This window comes from Panthera tigris, chromosome D4 (genome assembly GCF_018350195.1).
Source record: "Panthera tigris isolate Pti1 chromosome D4, P.tigris_Pti1_mat1.1, whole genome shotgun sequence".
In the NCBI taxonomy this organism is placed as follows: domain Eukaryota; kingdom Metazoa; phylum Chordata; class Mammalia; order Carnivora; family Felidae; genus Panthera; species Panthera tigris.
This window is the reverse complement of record NC_056672.1, coordinates 51,261,241-51,284,098: the sequence shown is the minus strand read 5'-3', so window position 1 is coordinate 51,284,098 and position 22,858 is coordinate 51,261,241.

Here is a 22,858-nt window from a genome sequence, read left to right as displayed (position 1 = left end):
AGTATGTGAAGAAAATGGAGCTTGGGAAGAAATGATGAAGGAAAGAGGTATGAGAGGCTGAGTATTTTAAGGAAACTTTGCAGGAGCCATATGGGGTCAGAAAAGAGCCTCTCCCTGAGGACATGGACCTTTTTTGTCTTCTTTACCTCTGCCTCTTCTGAATTTCAAAGAATAGCTGGCACATAGTGGACAATGAGTAAATATTTGTGCAATGAATTAATACTCATGAGTACAGATCTAAACAGAGGAAGAGAGGAGATTATGGGGAAGTATAAGAAGTATTAGACCATCAAAAACCAAATGTGGCCCCAACCCTATAATTGTGTGACTCTCAGAGATTCTCTAAGGACCAAATTTGTTCACCTGTATGATGAAAAGTTTGGATGACATAATCTCTAAGGTCACTTGGTGTGTGGAATGCATAAGATGATGCTACTACTCCTGTGAGAAAAATCATGAGCTATTATTATGCTCCTAGAAAATTGTTTCTATGTGACTTTACAGAGTGAATTAGAGTTAATTTTTCAACAATGCAGTATTTTAATATGATAATATAAAATTTAATAGAATAAAAAAGACATTGATTTGTTTTTCAAACTACATTGTCATGAACACATATTTTGATTACTCCCAGGAGACAAACATTAATTTTAATTTTTAGGAAAGCTGCTGGAATCTTTTAGAGTAATAACCAATTCATTTGTAAGATACAATAACAAGCTCAGAGGTATTTATTACACTGTAGAACAAAAATAAGCCTAATTGGAAAGGTGGGGCAGGACACCACGGATCCTGTCAGATGTGACATTCAGCAAATGAAGCAGCCTAAGAATCCAGGGATATTTGTACACAGTGGTAGAATGCCATTTGATCAAAGGGTCTGCTCTCAGAAACACAGGTATAAGGTATATCTGCTTATTAATATTAAAGGAAAACCCTGGAGTTCATTGAGATTTATCTAAAATGTCAGTATTGATAGAAGTGAATCCAGAAAGGCTAATAAATGTTCTAAGCTTGGCAAGGGGAGGATAGAAACTGCCCTGAGTACCTTGTAGATGTCCCTTTGCTCTTCTGTGATGCTGGATGTTGCTATTGAGAAGCAGAGCAGCCCGATACCAGTGTGATACTTGCCCCATTGTGAATCAGCTGATTTTTCTGGCTGGGTGCTCAAAGGATTATCTCTTTATCTTTAAAGCTTAATCATTTTACTAGTATATGTCTTGATGTTCTGGGTAACTTCTTTTTCTTCATAATATGGTCTGTCTTTCCGATATCAATGTTTTAAATTTTGTCACTGTATCATTTATTTTGTTATTTTAACAGCTTTATTGAGAGGCAGTTTACAAACCGTGAAGTTTACCACCTATTAAAGTGGATAATCCAATGACTTTTAATATATATATATATATATATATACGTATATATATATATATACTTTTATATATATATACGTATATATATATATATATATTACAGGGTTCTGTAGCCATGACTATAGTCTGATTTTAGAAAATTTCATTATCCCAAAATGAAACCTATAGCCATTGGCAGTCACTCCCATTTCTCCCTCACATGTACCACCAATTTATTCTCTGTCTTTATAGATTTGCTATTCTGGACATTTCATGTAAGTAGGATTATGCAATATGTGATCTTTTGTGACTGGATGGCAAGAAGAAATTTCTGAGATCTTTTCCTCTTCTTTCCCCAAGCCGTTTCCTTAGCATTTCTTTCTTTGATGCCTGGCTATGATAGCCTTCCACTTGATCTCCATCTTTTACAGGGGTTTCCACTTAATGTTCCATTATCTCTTTCTGAAACTGAATGTTTGCTGTTTATTTCTGAGAATGACCAACACTAGATCCCTTCCGCATTCCCCATTTGTCCTTGTCTATTGTCATAGGGGTTTTGTCTTAGTTACTTGATTAGTTTCCCAGGGCTGCTATAAAAATTACCACAAAATGGTTAGCTTAGAAAACAAGAATTTATTATCTAACCATTTTGGAGGCTAGAGATCTGAAATGAAGCTGCTGGCATAGCCACGCTCCCTCCAGTGAATCAAAGGAAGGATCCTTCCTTGCAACTCCTAGGTTCTGATGATTTCCAGTAGTTCTTGGTATGCCTTGGCTTGTGCCTACATAATTTCAGTCTCTGCCTCTGTCTTCACATGGCTGTCTTCCATCTATTCATGTCTGTGTCCAAACTTCCTTCTTCTTATTAGATATCAGTTATTGGACTAGGACCCACCCTAATCCAATATGCCCTCATTTTAACTTGATTGTACCTACAAACACTCTACTTCCACATACGTTTACATTCACGGGTTCTGGGGGGCGGGGCATGAATTTTTCAGGGATGCTGTTGAACCCAGTGTAGTTACATATGTCTTTGCTTGCACAAAACTTGAGGATTCCAGTTTCTTTCTACAAGCTCAATGTTTATAATTTATGGGGACTCCCCCACTTTTTTTTACTAGTCATGCTATAATTTTCAGGAGGATAATTGGTAAGATGCATAACCTAACTGACTGTCACAAATCTACTATATTCTTGCTTCAGATTTTGACACACAAGTTGAGTGGCTCTCACACAGCATCTATAGGGGCTCATAAATCTATTCATAGGTTGGCATTCTAAATAGGAACCTTCCTATACACAGTGAAGTTGGCCCCCTGGAGCATTCAACTAAAGGAGAATCTTTAATACTCTACAATTTTGAATAGTAACGAAGAAAGCCAGTTTTCTTAGATAATGTCTACTGAATTTTAGAGCTGATATTTCTAATGCCTTCTCAGTTATCAAGAATTAGAGTATTTATTTGCCTCTTGCTTTGAACATCCCAAGGAGTTTTAAATTGAGACTCTATTAAGGTATGTCACAAGAGCCTATAATGGAATGATATCATTATCACAACAAAAGTTCATAGAATTTGCCCCAATTTTAGGCTCCACTAGGTATAACTATCAAAAGAGAGGACAAGATCACTTATTTGGAAGGGATTTAAATGTAAGGGTTTAAACATTTTATACACATCCAGCCATTGAGAATAGAGAACCTAGGAATCCAAAATGCACAGACAAAAAGGAACCAAAGGAGAATACAGGAGCTATTGTGTGGAACGCCTTCAATGCTAACATTTTCTATATTACTGTTTGTTGTGATTATACCCTGGAGCACAAGTGAGAGATTTAATGGAAAAAGTCAAAAGTGTTTTTTTCTCCATGCTTCTGGCTACCAGATGTAAAAATACACTATATAATACTTCCTTAGTATAGGAGCTGTGTTAGTTGATACGTCTAATTAGCTTCCTGATCATTAGTGGAATGCCATAGTTTATTAATTTCACATGAGTACTAGGCACTTGTCTAGACGCTGGGGAAACAGTGGTGAGTAAGAGAAACCAAATGCCTGCCCTCAGGGAACTTGCATTCTAGTGGGTGAGATAAAGATCAACAATAGATATTAAAATATGAGGTAATAATTGATAGTTTAAAAAGAAAAGCAAAATGAATAAAGTGTGAAGATCAAATGTACAATATGGGGACTACGGTGGATAACACTGCATTTATTGTGTAATTGAAATTTCCTGAGAGTAGAACTTAGATGTTAATATACTCATACACACACACGCATATATATATATATATATATATATATATATATATATATGTGTGTATGTATGTATGTATACATACATATATATATGCGTGTGTGTGTATTTATATGTATACAGCTTATATATAGTGAAGGATGTGTTAATTAACTAGATTAACTATGTGGGAGGATACCTTTCACAACACATACATCAGATCCTTATGATGTACACTTTAAATACCTTAACAGTTTTGTCACCTACACCCCAATAAAGCTTCAAAAAAGAATTTTAGAGAAATTGAAGAAAAAGGAAAAAGTTAAGGACATGGAGAATGACAGGAGCTTATTTTAGGTTGGCTGGTTATAGAAAGCTTCTCTGAAGGGATACCAATTAAATGGACTAAATGATGTGAAGGAGTGAACTAGGTGAAGATGTGAAGGAAAAAAAAGGTTCCAAGTCCAGAGTAATATTTCAAAAGATAGTATGTATGCAAAGTCTGTGGGAATGAATTGGGTAAAGGAGACAGCAGAGTCAGATGACAGCAGAGTCAGAGACATGTTAGGGCTTCTAAGGCCATGATAAGTTTGGATTTATTTTAAGTGTAATGGAAAGTTATTGGTGGCTTTAAATAAGAGTATGGTATAATCTTTTTTCTTTCGCTGCTAGATAAAGAATAAAATGTCAAAGACAATGGTAGACTCAAGGAGGCCAGTTAGGAGGCTAGCATAGGAACCTAGAGAACAGAAAATACTGGTGTGGACTAGGATGTTAGACTGCAGACAAAGAGATGTTGGTATAGAAGAATCAAAAATTACATTTTAATCATATTGGGCTTAGATAAGTGTTAGATATCAAAGTGGATACATGGAAGAAGTGTATGGACATCTTCAGTGGTAAGAGGAGAAAAAATAGGAGTAATGATAATAGACTATATTTTTTTTGTGTGTATATATATATGTGTGTGTGTGTGTGTGTGTGTGTGTGTGTGTATGGCTTACATTATGAATTATTTATTATAGTTATAATATATATATATAATACATTATAACGTATATCACATTTGTATATTATGTATGTATGTAACCATATGCATGGTACATAATGAGATCACATCAGATGTTAATTATAAATAGAGAGGGAAAAGTATCTGAGGAACACTGACTCTCCAACAATTAAAATTCAAGAGAAAGATGGAGAGACAGCCAAAGAAATTGAGAATCCAGGTCATTCAATTAGAGGGAAATAAGGAAGTTAGACAGTCCTAAAACGCAAGAGAAGAAAATGCATCAGCAAGGGGAGAATGATCATTTGTGCCAACCATTGCTGAGATGAAAACCAGAATTGACCAGGAGATTTGGCAGAATGGATATTTTGCTGGTGACTCTGCCAAGAACAGTTTCCTAGGAGGACAAAAGCCTGGCCAGAGTGGGTTAAAGGCAGAATGGTAATGTTCTGGGCAAATTGACAAAGTAATTTATGATAAACCCTCTTGGTTCTTATATGTTGGAAAGTTAGATAAAACCTCAAAAGAGAAAGCAAAGACAGAGGCAGACTATAAATACACAACAAAAAACCTCCATGAACTAGAGAGGAAACTGTGGTGCCTGAGAAACCAGGCCTGGATGTGTGGCATGGAAGCTGGCTGTGGGGACCGTGGCTCACCTCTTGTGGAGTAAAATGCACAAAAACATGCCAGTCGAGGGGTGCCTTGGTGGTTTAATCAGTTAAGTGTCTGACTCTTGATCTCAGCTCAGGTCATGATCTCACCATTTGAGGGTTCGAACCCCACGTTGGGCTCCATGCTGACAGCACAGAGCCTGCTTGGAATTCTCTCTTGCTCTTGCTCTGCCCCTTCCCCACTTATATTCTCTCTCTCTCTCACTCTCTCTCTCTCTCTCTCTCTCAAAATAAATAAATAAACTTCTTAAAACAATGTCAGTTTTGATGCCTTTTAGGAAAGCATGAAGTTAGGGAGTTTGGGAAGAGTATGTCTGCTTGGTCACCAGACTAGTTAGCTGGGCACCCTGGGAGTGAGGGTTGGGTGAAGACAGTGATAAGCCATCTAGAGAGGAAGGATCAAGAAGAGATGCACCAAGAGAGAAAAATAGATAAAATCCTTTACCTCAAAATCAAACCTGCAAGTCAATATTTCGTAAGAAATGAATAAATCTTCTAAGAAAGATAGCCAACAAAATCAATATTTAGAATATGAGTTTACTTCCGATGAGCTTAATTATATGGAACAATCTGACAAAGACTTCAAAATAAGTATGCCTCTGTGCTCAAAGTAAAAATGAATTTTTTGCTTAAAATGTAAGAATTTACACTAAACACACAACCATAAAAATAAAATGAACAGGGGAACATATAAAAAGACCAGTCAGACATTTTAGAAATAGAACTTTAATAGCTACCAGAAGGAAAGGACAATTACCTTCAGATCAATGGCGGTAGACTTATTGTTATTGTGACTTTTACCAGTAGCATTAGATGACAGCAAATGAAAGAACAGTTTCCTCACTGGGCTCAGGGAAAGAAAATAGCAGGTACAGTTATATACCTAGTTAATGGCTTTTTTTTTTTTTTTTAATTTTAGAGAGAGAGAGCACACAAGTGGGAGAGAGGGGCAGAAGGAAAGAATCTCAAGCAGCCTCCACGCTCTGTGCTGAATGTGGAACCAGACACAAGGCTCAATCCCATGACTGTGGGATCCTGAACTGAGCAGAAATCAAGAGTCTGAAACCCAACTGACTGAGCCACCCAGGTGCCCCTCAAGCTAAATTAAACACTTTTATGAGATTAGGGCAAAATATGATATTATCAGGCATATGGTATTTAAGAGTACCACTTAGACTTTCATTAAATGAATTTTAAAAGTACCCTGAAAAAATATAATTCAGCAATAAAGTAGGACATAAATAATAACAAGTGAGATTTGTCCTCACTTTGGCAAAGATGATTGACACAGAAGTCTCTTAACAGTTTGAAGGGATAGATCCATATCTTTTCAACATGTATAGAAAAAACATTTAATAAAATCCAGTAAATATTTAAGACAAGTTCTCAATAAACTTGTAAAAAAGAATTTCTTTACCTTGTCCACAAAACCTTACTTTATTATGATTATTAATAAAATTTGAGAAATACTTTTAAAATCAGGACCCAGGGGCACCTGGGTGGCTCAGTCAGTTAAGTGTCTGACTTTAGCTCAGGTCATGATCTCATGGGCTCATGAGTTTGAGTCCCGCACTGGGTTCTCTGTTGTCAGTACTGAGCCTACTCTGAATCCCTTTGTCCCTCTTGCTGTCTGCCCCTCCTCCACTCAGGCACACTCTCTCTCAAAAAATAAACATTAAAAAAAAAATTACACCCCAGGCAGATGCCTGCCATTTCAGCTTCTGGTCAATATTCTGCTGAATACTCTGGCAAGTGGAATAAGAAATCAGAAAAGAATGGGCATAAGAATTAAGAGGCTTAGGTAAAACTATCTTTTTTTTTCCGCCATATGATTCAGTGTGTACATTGAAAATCCAGAAGACTTTACAAACTCTTAGACCTAATAATAAAGGGGAAAAACAAAAAATATTGTGGAATACAAAATCAAAATAAAAAATCAATAGCATTCTTATTTGTAATTTAAAAGACAGCTGGAAAAAGAACCTTCCCCTAAAGCTCTCACTTTATACAAAATTATAAAACATAAAACTGTAAGATATCACACAAAAAAATAGGACAAAATCTTTGGGTTCTAGGACTAGGCAAGAAGTTCTCAGACTTGATACCCAAAGCATGTTCTGTCAAACTTCACAAATTTGACCCCCTCAAAATTAAAAACTATTGCTCTGCCAAAAGCCCACTTGAAGAGGATGAAAAGACAAGCTACAGACTAGACTTATAAACAGATTTTTCTTCCTGACGTCTTAGGTGCAATGAAGGTATACAGTCCAAGTAACACTTCTTATCTGGCAGTTCTCTCATCCTACAACTTCATTTATGGGGCTGTAACTTTTTGTGTTACATCCTGAGTTTTCATAAATATGTTTGAAAAAGTTTGATGGTAGCAACCACAGTAACAAGAGAAACGAGTAATTTCTTAAGTAGAGCACAGAATGTTCTATAAACACTTTAACATCTTAGAAGCTATACATAGGTCAGCATTTCCAAAAAAGGAAAGCCCTCACTGAATAATGGTAAATCAGTGACACTAGCTATTTACCTTAACAACTTATTGAAGAAATGAGGGAAATAAAAGGGAAAAAGAAAGAAAAGATCGTGTGACAATATTCTTTAAAAAGTCAAAGTGTTAGGAGGCTCCTGGGTGGCTCAGTCGCCTAAGCATCCAACTGTTGATTTTGGCTCAGGTCATGATCTCCTGGTTGGTGAGCTTGAGCCCCGTGTTGGGCTCTGTGCAGATCCAGGCTGCTTGGGATTTTCTATCTCCCTCTTTCTCTGCCTCTATCAAAATAAATAAATTAACAGTTAAAAAAAAAAAATCAATAAAAGGGCAAAGTGTTTCTAGGATTCAGCAGTACAAGAAAAGTAGAAAGTACAACACAAATCATGCAAATGCAAATGAGCAATTCATTAGTTAGAGGTGAAAATAAGTGTGCATGTGCAAAACAGTCTTCATATATTTTTTTGAGTGGTGGAGAGGAATGGAAATTTAGCAGCAAACAAGGAAACCTGAGTTTTCTTCTCAATTTAACTGTTGGAGGGCCAAATTTATTCACTTCATCTCTCAAATTCCTTTTCCCAGTTTTAAAATGGGGTGCCAGTCCTTGGGGTGCCTCTGAGATCATTTCCAAGTGTGAATCTGTCAGAAGTCCTCCTGCTGGCTGTGGAGGTGAAGTGACACCCTCCCTCCTCCACCACACTTTGGGACCCTATTGGTTATGCCAGTGACACTGCCAAGAGTAACACAGAGTGACACCCAAATAAGATCCTGGAATCCAATTGGCTTTGCTTTTCTCATTTCCAGAGTGCTATGTTCTAACAAATTTAAAAGTTCTTCAATTTATAAATTCCACCCCTGAAGCAAAGTGAATCAAAGTACTTGTGGCATTTGAATCTCTGTACCTTGGGAATGATTTATTGTGTTTGAATTTTCATTGTGTTTCTATTGGGGGGAAATAGGCTTCTGGGTAGAGTAAACATTTCCACAGTGTGAAAATATGCTCCAGGCAGCCCTGAGCACGTGCCAAGAAATTCTAATATTGCTTGAAAATTATTACTGCTCCATTAAGGATCCCTGAATTTCTGAATATTCAATATAACCACGTGATTAATTTATACCTCCTCAACTCTAGATGACTGCTTTCCAAATGCTCTTTAATTTCAGTACATTTACAAAATAATTAAAATGCAATTTAGCAGGTTTTAAGAGTGTTTGCAATAGATGTTCATAAATGTTTCAGGTAGCACTACTTTCTGGGTTTTTCCTAATAGTGTCTTCCTCCCCTCCAATCCTTTTAATTCAACACTTAACAGGTATAGCAATTCTCATAAATAAACATGTGAATTGATTGAAAGAAGTGATTAAATGGCATTCAGAGGTTAGTGCTCTGGCATTTATTTCCTAGAAAGTCTGTTAAATGGTTTCAATTAAAAAGAAAGGAGGGCAACCTCACAACTGTGAAACAAGGGTCTTTGAATTAGTGTTATGTTAGAGACGGGCTCTCTTAGAAGGGGTAGCAGTTGTACTGGAAGCAGAGGGGACAGAAAAAGAAGAAAAGGATTGAGTCACACCACTTAGAATCCCTTGTCTGTAGAAAAGACCTTTCCATCTGGTTAAGTGAAGACGAATGAATGAAGAATCACAGTGTTCTTATTTAATCAACTTAATCACCTTGAAAAATGGAGGTAGTTATTCTGCCTACCAGGCATGAAGGGCCTAAGGGATATGTGCCAAGTTGTTGCAACACCTTGATAATCAAGTTGTACATTTTGCCATAGATCCAGACTAGCAACGTATGCCCCTAACATACTTACGTTACTTCGAAATTACTCTGAATTGGCATCATTACTAAAACTTGAGAAAGGAAAAAGATGACCTAGAAACAAGTCTTACTGTTTTTAATGTTTTCAAGTATCTTCTAGAATCTGACAGTCAAGGAGGGTATCTATGTGTCATGTGATCCAGGCCCTGGGCCTAACTGAGGATTTAAACCTGAGTTCTTACCTCCTGGGATGAAATGTTTATTCTATTTTGTTTTTTTAAAGTAATAGCTGTGCCCAATGTGGGGCTCAAACTCATGACCCCGAGATCAAGAGTCAGATGCTCTCCAGACTGAGACAGCCAGGGGCCCCCGAAATGTTTTTTTTTAAATACCAGTGACAACAACAGCAATGATGTGAATAACAACAACAAATTAATGATGAGGGTGTTAAATATTCGTCAGTGGGTTTTACTCATTGTTTTTCTTTAATTCTTACTCATTTCTCTGAACTGGATACTATTGTTATACCACATTAGACTTGGGAAGTAGCTTGCATAATTTAAGTATTTTTCCCAGGGTCCCTTGGTTAGAGGAAGTAGAACCCTGAGGAATGCACACACAGGACCTGTGCCTCCAGAACCATCTGCACTTCATTATTACCCAGGAATGGCTAGGACAACAGGACATTGTATTCCTTCTCTCTTATTTCCAAAACCATGAGTTAACTTAAATCTGGTTTTTATTCTCTGTGAAGACAGTAAAGTATCAGAATCATTTTGAAATGATCCTTATACAGGAAATCCTTCCCACTTTGAGGGAGATGAAGTAAATACATGCATTTTACTATACCTGAATTTACAAAGTTATGTCCTTTTATAAACATCGTATATTTTATCAAACTCTGTTTTTTCTTAAAATTTTTTTATTGGTTATCCCTTCCAAAATACTAGGACCACATGAATAATATACACATGATGAAGAAAAATATACTCTTTGCATGTAAATTTTATAGGAAAATTTTCCGAATTGTTTACAAAACAGTGTTGACGAAAATAAAATAATCTAGCATTTTTGTTTAACAGTGTCTAAATATTATAAGAAAAAAATTTTAACAAAAATTCTCACTGTAGGACTCAACCAGGTGACAACCAGGAATGGAAATGTTTACTCAACTGCTTCTTTGATATTGAATAAAAAATACAAATTCTCTGTGACAATGCATTTTCTATAATTGTGTTTTTGCTAGCACTTAAATATAAGGGAGATTACAGACATATCCAGAATCTGAGAATATATGGGTGCACCTTGAAAAATCACCTGCTTTGTCATTCTTAAAGGAAATGCTGTGGATTTTAAGCACAGTACTAAGTACATTTTAATTTTAAAAATGTTCATTTTGAGACAGAGTAGCAATTTCAGCTGCAGTTAACCCACTGGAGTTATTGCATAAACACAAATTGATGTACTGATGGGCAGACAAGATGGGAATTCCTATGTCTGCCAAGGTTTATTTGCCTGTTTGCAACATATCAGGTTTCTGAATGGGGATTAAAGCTAGAATATTTTGCAAGAATGACATATATTAATAACTATGTTTAAAAAGTCTTCAGTTGAATTCTGTCAATAGTATGGGTCAATTTCCACAAAAGTTTAATTTTTTCATATTTCCAAGCCATAATAAATAGTTGAGCACTTTAGAGGATAGGACTGCAAGCTGCCTTAGGACAAGAATTTGTCTGTGTCACAGTGCAGGCTGAACAAATGTCACTACATTAATATCAGTTATAATTATGAAATAATCCAAATGTGAACTGACTCTAGTGTTATTTGTTTTATTTGTTTGCAAAAGTATTTAGTTGTGTTTTTTTATTTTTAAATATCAGAGCAACCAAAATCTAGACTATGCATCTATTAGTGTGCTGGGACTGTCGTAACAAAATACCACAGACTGGGTGGTGCAGCCAAAGGTTTATTTTCTCTCAATCCAGATGCTAAAGGTCTAAGATCAAGGTGCTGTCAGGATGGTTTCAGCTGAGGTCTCTTCCTGGATTATACATGACCATTTTTTCATTGTGTGCTTACATGGCCTCTCCTGTGCACATGAGGACAGAGAGAGATCTCTGGTGTCTCTTCTTCTTCTTATAAGGGTGCTGGTCCTATCAGATGAAGGCCCACCCTTATGATCTCATTCAAACTTTATAACCTCCTGAGGGGCCTGGGGGGCTCAGTCAGTTGAGCGTCCAACTTCTGCTCAGGTCATGATCTCACGGCTGGCGAGTTTGAGCCCCGCGTCGGGCTCTGTGCTGACAGCTCTGAGCCTGGAGTCTGCTTCAGATTCTGTGTCTCCCTCTCTCTCTGTCCCTAACCCACTCTCATTCTGTCTCTCTCAAAAATAAATAAACATTAAAAAAAGAAATTTAAACTTTATAACCTCCTTACAGGCCCTATCTGCAAATATAGTCACATTAGGGATTAAGACTTCAACATAAGAATTTTAATAGAACACAACTCAGTCCATAACAAAATATAGGAAACCATATTTGCTTTTAAGCATCTTCAGTGGTGATAGTGGTTGTAAACCACTGACTTGAAGAATATTCAACCAGGAAAATATTTCAAGCAGTAATTCAAAAGATGGTCAATAGCCAGATCTTCAATCAAAAAAGCGGCAGGGCACCTGGGTGACTCAGTTGGTTGAGCGTCCAACTTCGGCTGAGGTCATGATCTCACAGTTCGTGGTTCAAGCTCTGCGTCAGGGTCTATGCTGACAGCTCAGAGCCTGGAGCCTACTTCAGATTCTGTGTCTCCATCTCTCTCTGCCCCTCCTCTACTCACACTCTATCTGTCTCTCTCTCAAACATAAATAAACATTAAAAGAAAAAAAAAGCAAACCTATAGGAGATACAATAATAGGAAGTAGTTTTAAACTGTAAGGATTGTAGTAAAATGGCTGAATTCTATTATCTAAAATGCTTTGCGTGGGGGTGGGGGGCAGAATATAAAACCTCAGCTCCAGAGGTACTAGTCTAATGGAAGTGTAACTAGGGAAATTAGAGCAGACTCATTTTTTTTAGGATTGGGATGGAATCTCACTCAGGGGATCATGCAAGAACTGAAGGTAAAAATAGGGCCAGAGTGAAGCTGATTTAGACCAAAGCAGGTAAGTTTTAGGTTGGGAGAAGTACAAGTACAGTATCACAAATTCTTGTGATACTTGGCATTCTAGATTCTTGGCATATTATTTCATGTAGTTCATACAACAACTCCATAAAGTTATCACTTATGTACTGTAGATAATATCTGTGTTCAGATAAGATAAGAAACTAACCCAAAGGGCATACATGCAGTAAGTCAGCAAAGGTAAGGAGCAAACCTTGTTTTCTCTCTGTTAAATTTCAGGATCTTTGTACACTACAAATAGGGTTTTCTATATTAAATGCAAGCAGAAAGACATAGAAGGTCTTATAAATATGCCCTACCCCTCAAGAAAAGTAGTCAAATAACCATTTTGTGTACTAGTTAAATGAAGGAGAAAATATATTCTGGAATAAATTTAGTGGTTAATAAAATACCCAACCCCAGTAGTTAGATAAATATAAATGCATAAAGGCAAGAAAATCATTACACATAAGGGATAGACCTAAAAAGAAAACCCATTAATAAAGAAAGAGAGTGCAGTTGACCCTAGAACAAAGTGGGGATTAGGGGCTTCAATGCCCCCCATGCAGTCAAAATTATACATATAACTTTTGACTCCCCGAACACTTGGCTACTAATAGCTTACTGATGACCCAAACTGGTAACTACTGTCAGCCTACTGATAGCATAAACAATTGATTGACACATATTTTATTTATTAGATGTATGATATACTATATTCTTATAATAAAGTAAGCTAGAGCAGATAAAATGTTACTAAGAAAATTATAAAGAAGAGAAAGTACATTCACAATACGGTATGTGTATTTTTTGAAAAAAAATCCGTGTGGATAAATTCCTAGTAGTGCTATCGCTGGGTCATAGGGTAGTTCTATTGTTAATTTTTTGAGGAAGCCTCCACACTGTTTTCCAGAGCGGCTGCACCAGTTTACATTCCCACCAACAGTGCAAGAAGGTTCCCGTTTCTCCACATCCTCACCAGCATCTGTTGTTTCCTGAGTTGTTAATTTTGACTGGTGTGAGGTGGTATCTCAGTGTGGTTTTGATTTGTATTTCCCTGATGATGAGTGATGTTGGGTGCTGATTCATAGGGGCACATGTACCCCAATGTTTATAGAAGCACTTTCAACAATAGCCAATTATGGAAAGAGTCTAAATGTCCATCAGCTGACGAATAGATAAAGAAGATGTGGTTTATATATACGATGGAATACTACTTGGCAATGAGAAAGAATGAAATCCTGCATTTGCAACAATGTGAATGGAACTGGAGGGTATTATGCTAAGTGAAATAAGTCAACCAGAGAAAGACAGATATCATATGTTTTCACTCCTATTTGGAACTTGAGAAACTTAACAGAAGACCATGGAGGAAGGGAAGGGGAAAAAGTAGTTTCAGAGAGGGAGGCAAACCATAAGATACTCTTAAATACAGAGAGCAAACTAAGGGCTGATGGGGGTGGGGTGCAGAGGAGAGGGGAAAATGGGTGATGGGCATTGAAGAGGACACTTGTTGGGATGAGCACTGGGTGTTGTATGTAAGCAATGAATCACGGGAATCTACTCCCCAAACCAAGAGCATATTGTATACACTCTATATTAGTCAACTAGACAATAAACTATATTAAAAAACTATTAATAAAATAATGAAACACAAGCAAGCAAGAAAGAAAAAAAAATCCATGTGTAAGTGGACCCATGAAGTTCAAACCCATATTGTTCAAAGGTCAACCATAGAAGGAAGAGACAAAGGTGGAGTAAGCAAAATAAATAAAGAAAGATAGGAACGCAGGACGAGGTTCAGTTATAGTTTCCTTTAGTACTTAGTACATGCCTGAAGGTAGCACCTTAAAGTGCGGCTGGAAGTTATCTGAGTAAAAGACCACTCAACCATCAAGCCCCAGAGAATAGCACATGCAAACAAGCACTTAACAAATAACTGTTTTCGGATATTGATAATGATATATCAAAGCTATAATCTGCTGTCTTACAAATGGATATAATGAAATTCTTGGAATTTTAACAAATGGACAAAGTAAGAGACTGAACTAACAGAAGGGAAATTTTCCAGATAGTTTCATGTCAATACCACTTAGGTTCATAAATTAGTACTTTGAGAAAGCTGTGTATACTTCTGTAAATTCTAAGTCATGTATAGAGACTGGAGTGAGCCCAGTATACGTCGCATACATTTAACCTGCCCACTAAGAAAAAACTGATTTTGAATACCTGTTATTTTTCTTTTAAATATGACAACATATATTATTAGAAAAGCTGGCTTTATGATGTACCTTTCACTGTCATCCTAGTTTGCTGTAAGTCACAAAATAAAACACTTAAATAAATTTACTTAGAAAAAATAAAAACCTGCTTGTGCTATGGTTTTTTATTCTCTTTTTCCTGATTATAATAGTATAGAAGCTCATTGTAAACATTTTTTAAGTTTGTTTATTTATTTATTTATTTATTTATTTATTTATTTATTTAGAGACCGAGAGCTAGTGTGCAAGCATGGGAGGGTCAGAGAGAGAGGGAGAGGAAGACAATCCCAAGCAGGCTTCACACTGTCAGCACAGAGCCAGATGCGGGGCTCAAACCCACAAACCATAAGATCATGACCTGAGCCAACATCAAGAGTCAGACACTTACCTGACTTAGCCACCCAGGTTCCCCTATAAACATTTTTAATGATCAGTCTGTGTAGTACATGAAAGCCTTTTGGAGTCCCTCATCTGGGATATAACTGCTATTATCACTTAAATGTATATTCTTTCAGATGTTTTCCAAACACATGTCAACATACATAGATATATATGAGGACATATATGTATTGTTTAAACAGAGCTTGAATCACACTTATACACAGTCCTGAAATTTGACCTCTTCATTACTAAGATATCTTTGTCATCTTTTGCTGTCAATGTATATTGATACACTTCCTTATGGTGTGTGTGTGTGGGGGGGGGAATCAGTAATTCAATTTTGCACATGAAAGTCTGAGATGTCTATTAGATATTCAAGTGGGATGTGTAATCCTGGAGCTCAGAAGAGAGAAACACTGAATATGCTTCAGGGCTGGAAATTTTGAGTTTTTCGATCGCTCCAGTTCCCATTGCTATGGAGGTTTCTTACAGCAGACTGGGGAATATGCCTTGCCCTCCTGAAGGCTTTGGCATTGATAAAGAAAACTATTTGGTAGGAAAGGAGAGATAATTCCTATTGCAAAGAGAGTCGAGTTTTTTTTTTTTCGTTTTTGTTTTTTTCTTTTGTTTTCTGTGTGTGTGTGTGTGTTGTTGTTGTTGTTGTTGTTGTTGTTGTTGCTATTGTTGTTTTTAATAACTGCTCACTGTTGGGGCACCTGGGTGGCTCAGTTGGTTGAGCGTCCGACTTTGGCTCAGGTCATGATCTCAGGCTTTGTGCTGGCAACTCAGAGCCTGGAGCCTGCTTCAAATTCTTTGTCTCCCTCTATCTCTGCCCCTCAGGCTCTGTCTCTCTCTCTGTCAAAAATAAATAAACATATTCTCCAAAATGCAGTAAGATTCATTCCTGATTTCTACTGAGCTATCCAGGATAAAAGGCCTCAGTCAGCCAGAGGTGTCATCCATGTGGCATCTCCTTTGGAATATCTCTTAAGCTATAAGTCTTTGCTGCCTATCCAGACCTTCATGCTCAAGATTCTTCAACTGCAATATGTGGAAACAAGATCCAAACTAAGTTTGTTTGTTTGTTTATTTTAATTCCAAATGCCATGAACTTTCCATTACACAGAGCTTTCTCTTTTCTTTGTAGCTCTTTTGAATTTTATAATGGTAGAGAAAAATAAATTAAATTGAATAAAATCAGTTGTCTAGTGGATCTAGAGAAGATGAGTTAATGAATCTGCTAGATTGCCAGGGGGTAACACCTTTGCAAGTGGTCAGCATGACAATTTTTCTTACACTCTGAACTATCCATATAGCCTAAACACCCCAAAAACAATTATGGTGCCTGGGAATGAACCTTTTTACTGGCCATAGTGTAAGCAAAGACTTTTTTAGGTGTGGCATAAATGAATATATCATTGTTTAAAATGACTAAAGAAGGCATCAAGAATATGGGGATTTTGGGGGGCTGGGGGCTATAAAATTCCTCAGTTAAAACTAGAAGGTCATCTTAACAAGTTTAGGATGTTGCTCCATTAATCATTCATTAGCACTTATTCATACAATTGAACATGTTGAGTATAAGATAATACAACTAACAAATGAAGAAACTGAACCTCCAAGTTATGACTTGCCTGAAATAGGTTTCTTAGTAAAGTGTGGAGAAGTTCAAACTAAGTCCCAGTTTTCTTGAATGGAAGATAGAAAATTATAATTACTTGAGGTGGAGCATTGCTGTGATAATCACATATAACTATGACATATAGATGAAACACCTTGAAATCTGTTCATTTTTACTCATATTGTATTGTTATCATTGACGAGAGGAGTTTGTCCACTCTTCAACCACTGAAGCTGGGTTGCTACACCTACAGATATAACAGAAAAAAAAACAAACTGGAATTATCCTTGCTTAAGAACAATTCCTTTTCAGTTAGAAGGTAGGAAGAATACTATTTAGTTGTTGTCATCACTGATTTTGGATGATGGTTAATTGCAACAAATGGCTATTCCCACCCCACCCCCCAAGAAAATCTGCCTCTATTCTGCTACTAACCTGAAGAATTAAGATTAGAAAGTATATAGATCATTAAAGAAATATGTGATACATGATACAGGAGTAAGTGAAATGGAAACCATACTGGGTCAATATATAAAGAATCTCAAAATTAAGTTATGCCATTTCCCCCTAATATTAGAATTAGGGGAAACTCAGAATTAAGAGTTTCCCAATGCAGATTGTATTTTAGATGCTCAGAGTAGCAATTGTTAGCTTAAGGTCAAAAAAGGAAGCATGTTTGGTGGGAGACAAAAAGCCTTCCATTTCTACTGAATATTCATTTATAATTTCTCATTATAACTTGACCTATTTCTAAAAAAAATGAAGTGGCTTCCAATTCAGTGTGTTATTCGTCATGAATTAAGACCTTAACAAGGCAGACATTCATCTTACCAAAACCTAGAAAAGTTTTATGATTTTATAAACACTGTGTAGCAAATTTGCTGACAGCTTTCTTAACCCCTGCTTGTCTAAGCCCTTAAATGTCAATAAAGATTAAACCAAGGCTGCTGAGGAACATTTTTATTTACTTTTTTGCCTTTGGCCCTACCTGAAAGTCATTTCTGTGTCTTGAGAGTCTCCTTTGTTGCATGAAAAACGTCTCATTTTTTACCCTTAGCTTATGCTTTCTAGACTGTTTCTAGTAATGGTTTTTAAACATCAGATAATTTGCTGAATATGTGTGGCTCAATTATTATAGCTGCTTAAATTTTTAACTAATACAGTGATTCTCTTGCTTATTCCACCATTAAGCTGCTTTTTATTTGTTCATTACAGTATTCTAAGTCCCCCTGACATTGTCCCACATCTAGTTAAATAATTTGGTTTTTCATCTCCACTAACTTGAATATTTCACTGCACTTGTTCTGGTCTTCTAGGTGTCCTCGTACGCGCATGACATTTCCTCTCCATGTAATGGCTTCCTGCGTCCTCCTCCAAGCCATTGTTCCTTTCCTGACTTCCCTATGAAGATCTTCTAATTTCATGTGTGCTTCTAACACATCCTTCCATCAGTACACCCTGCTTCTTTCCTTCTTTCTCATTTCTTAATCCCATTTCCCAGCTAAATTATAAGCTGATTTAGGGTACTGACTGTGATGTATTTTGATGTATTTATTGTTTATACAGTGACTGTTTTTACTATCTGGCACATATTAGGTACCTAATAAATATGTGAAAAATTATTTCTAGTTCTCCATTTTTGTGATGGAAGTAAGATTTTTTTTTTTTTTAGGAAAAATGCAGTGCAAAAAAATAGCAGCAAAAGAACAGTGAGACTAGAAACAGATGAAAGAACACTTTTCAAACAACCACATTAGAACTATGCCAGTGTAAACATGGCACAGTAGGGGCTTATTTTTTATCTTCCCAGTTTAGAAGCCTTATGTGAGCACTGGTTACTTCTACACTTTTTTTGGAGTAGGCCTCTTGTGAAGCATTATGCTACACTATGTCTTATATACCATGACAAGTGGCGTTTTTTCCCTTATGTTGCTATATTTTTGGACAGAGCAATGTATCTAAATTAAAATTTCTAGGGGAAAGGGGAAAGCTAAATAGAAATCCAACACAATGTTTTAAATGATAAAAAAAATACTACACAGACTAAATATATAAGTGTATGGGAAAATATAGATAAGTAATGGAGAACCTTTTTTTTTAACTATTCTGAACATTTTCTGCTTTTGAGGTTGAGTTATTAAGAAAATAAACTTTTCCCTAAAAACATGTTTTGAAATATAATTGTTAAAATCAGAATAAATTACTGGACTGTATGCATTATTGATCCGTCCTTCAATAAGTTTTATCTGTTGTTTGGAGTCTTATCCAATTCTTCACTTTTGGAGCTTGAAATCCAGAGAGGAAGTAAGAGAACCCTGTAATAAATTTCAGGAGAACTCCAAAATTACATGCCCACCTAGGCCACCTTCTTTTGTTCTCTGCCTGTCCTAATGTCATATATATTGGTTAATATTTTTTTAGTTTTATTTTTTATTTTTTTAAATTTACATCCTCAATGGGGAAAAACTGAGAGCTTTCTCCCTAAGGTCAGGAACAAGACATGGATGTCCACTCTCACCACTGTTATTCAACATAGAATTGGAAGTCTTAGCCTCTGAAGACAACACAAAGAAATAAAAGGATCCAAATCAGCCAGGAGGAGGTCAAACTTTCACTCTTCTCAAATGACATGATACTCTGTATGGAAAACCCAAAAGATTCCACCAAAACTGCTAGAATTGATTCATGAATTTAGCAAAGTTGCAGGATATAAAATCAATGCACAGAAATCGGTTGCATTCCTATACACCAACAATGAAGCAACAGAAAGAGAAATCAAAGAATCCATTCCATTTATAGTTGCACCAAAACCCATAAAATACCTAGGAATAAATCTAACCAAAGAGGTAATATTTCTGATTTTTATTTTTATTGTGGTGTTTTTTTCCTTTCTGTTTTCTTTCCCATTCTACTACATCACAGTGTTCCCATGATTCCTCCCATTTGTGATGACCATTCTGCCCTACACCCAGGGAAGATGTGGCAGGTCGCTGATGAGAGTGTTCTTATGGAAGAACTTTATTAACTCTTTCTTAATCTATTCCTTACTGATACTAAATGATCTCCAGGTTCAAAGTATAATGTCTAACATTCAATTATCTTATATAAAGGCAAATATTAATCTATTTTTATATGGCACTTATTTTACTTTCTTTTTGAGAAATGGACTTAAAAACAATCAGACTAATTTATTGAACATTTCTCTCCTAAGTTCTGTTCCCATAAATATAACAGCAATTATGAAAGAAGTCTTTTGGCTTTATATAGAAATATAATGTACTCCCATATGCCATCACCCTAGAGGTGATGCCGGGTGAACCATTATACATGATACATAAAGGTGTGTTCCAGATGGAAACACCAAGGGACTTTTTAAAAACTACACATTCCGCAATATGTTGATTTCAGGATTTCCCTCATCAGTTATGGTGACAACTTTTAAAATAGGTATTTTATGGAACTCTTAATTTTTTATGTACATTTAATGTATTCTTATAACGTATTTATGAACTACTGTGTTGATTGGCTCATTTTGGAAACTTACAAAATTTATCATCAGGGCTGCTTAGAAGTGACTTTAATGGACCCGCTGTAATACAGAAGGTGTTTCCTTCCATATTGGTTAACAATAACAGCCTGTTGTTTGAGTCAAATTTGTAAAAATTACACCTTAATATGCAAATCCATTTTTTCATTACTGATGCAGAGCAAAGAAAGCCAACAGGATAGCAAACACTAACATTTTGCCTTTAAGTGCTCACAGACATAAAATAAATGAGGCGTAGCTATTGATTGTCTTTGGCCTACATTATCTGCACAGAAACTATTAAGGAGGCTTTTCCAGCTTCCTTTCATGCCTCATTTTCTCATACTATCTAATGAAGAGCTTCACTTAAACTATAATGTGCTATTCTCCCGAAAGTACATTTTTATGGCCCTAAAAAGCAATACTTGTGTATCAAGGACTGTTTTTACTGCTACATTTATTGGCTTGTTGCACTGTACAAAATTATAAAATATTCTAGAGCTTGGTGGTGCTATAAGTTCTCTTAATTAATTTCTGATTTTAAAGTTTATTTTGTCAATCCAAACCTGCTGAATAACAGACATCACTGGACTATCCACACAATTGTGAGATACCCTCCTAAGCCCTCTGAAAATAGGTATTTTATAATTTATCGTTAAATATACGTTTAAGAAGGGTTTGTTGTGAGGTTCAAGTGATTTGCCATTTGTAAACGATTTTTTTGGACATACTGAGGTTAGTTAGCATACCTCTCAGAGACTAATGAATGAACATTTAGATGGAAAACTTGGAATTTCATTAGGAAGATCTGGGCTGGAAATAATGGTATTCTTCAGTTGTTGAAACCAAAGGAATGAATGAGATAATTTGGAAAGATGGTGTGGCAAGAGAGAAGAAAAGTAGAATGCTGAAAGTATTGATATTTAAGGAGTGGGGAATAAACAAGTACCTGTGAGATCAGGTAGGTGGAGAAGGATATAGCCAGTAGAGGGTTGTGTCACGGTAAATCTAAGAAGGAAAAACATGAAAAGGAATGGAAGATACCACAAGAATGATTTTTTTTTTCTCTTCTCTCTCTCATCTTGAGATTTGGAGACCAAAGTTAAGAATGTGTATGATCAGCCTGCCCCTCTTTCCTTCCCTGTCTCCTTTCCTTGCTCTCTCCCTGTCTCCCTCCCTGTCTCCTTCCCTCTCTCACCTTCTCCTTCCTTCTTTCCTTCCTTCCTTCTTTCCTTCCTTCCTTCCTTCCTTCCTTCCTTCCTTCCTTCCTTCCTTCCATCCCCTTTCTCTCTTTCTGTTTCTGCCAATTGACCAGAAAACTTGTATCTCATTTTTACTTGCATCGCCAGGCTTACTCACAAGTTTGTATGTTTATTGGCAATTTGCTTTTCTTCTGTCAGTTTTCATGCATTCTAAATCTGTAGAGAAATAGATAAAAGATATGGATTGTAAAACAGGCTGTTAACTATAAATTTCTGGTAAATAAACTTATCAAGTATCAGCTACTAAGAATATCAACTATGTGTAGGGTGTGATGGGTTTGTGTGTTTCTTAGTTATGCTGCTTGCAAACACTGCATAAGTGGACAGTTGGATTTTCTTTGCTTTGCTTTTCCTCTCCCAAATTGATAGTCTTTGGCTTTTAAACTTAACAAATTCACATTCACCTTACAGTGATCACTATTTCTAGACTTATTTTTAGTCCTTTAGCTTAGATTTTCTTTTTCTCGCTATGCTTCCTTTTAATTTTTTCTTTTTCCACTGGGCTTTGTTGGATTAACGGAGTGGTTTTTGCTCTGTTTATTTTTATGGGTTCACAATTTATTCATCCTATTTCCACTCTTTAGTGGTGGCGATTCTGAAAATTTTGCTAAACTTTGAAAAGTTTTATTTTTCTACCAGCATCTGGAATTATTTAGCATCTATATCCACATTCAAACAAATCAGGGAACTCAGCATGCTTTCTCTTTCACCTGCCCCTGCTGTATCCTTAGTTGAAATAAATACTTCCTGATTGCTAACAATTTGTGTATGATGCTTCAAGTATGTTTTCCTACAAGTATAGTGATGACAGATTTGCTCACCAGTGTTGCTTGATTCTTATACTTTTGTGTATTTTGGAGAAATTTTTCATTTTTCTAGAATATATCCTTTGGAACTGTTTTCAGTTGGTAACTAGAATATTTGAGCATATTTTAATTTTGCTCTATTATTTACATACTCTTTTGCTGGGCATGGGATCAAGATTTTTTTAAGACCTTGCATTATTATCTTTGATCTTCCACTATTAACTTCTAAAATAACATATACTACTCTGATTCTCATTTCTTTGGATATAACCTGATTTTGTTCTCTTGTAATTGGCTTTCTGAAATATGGCC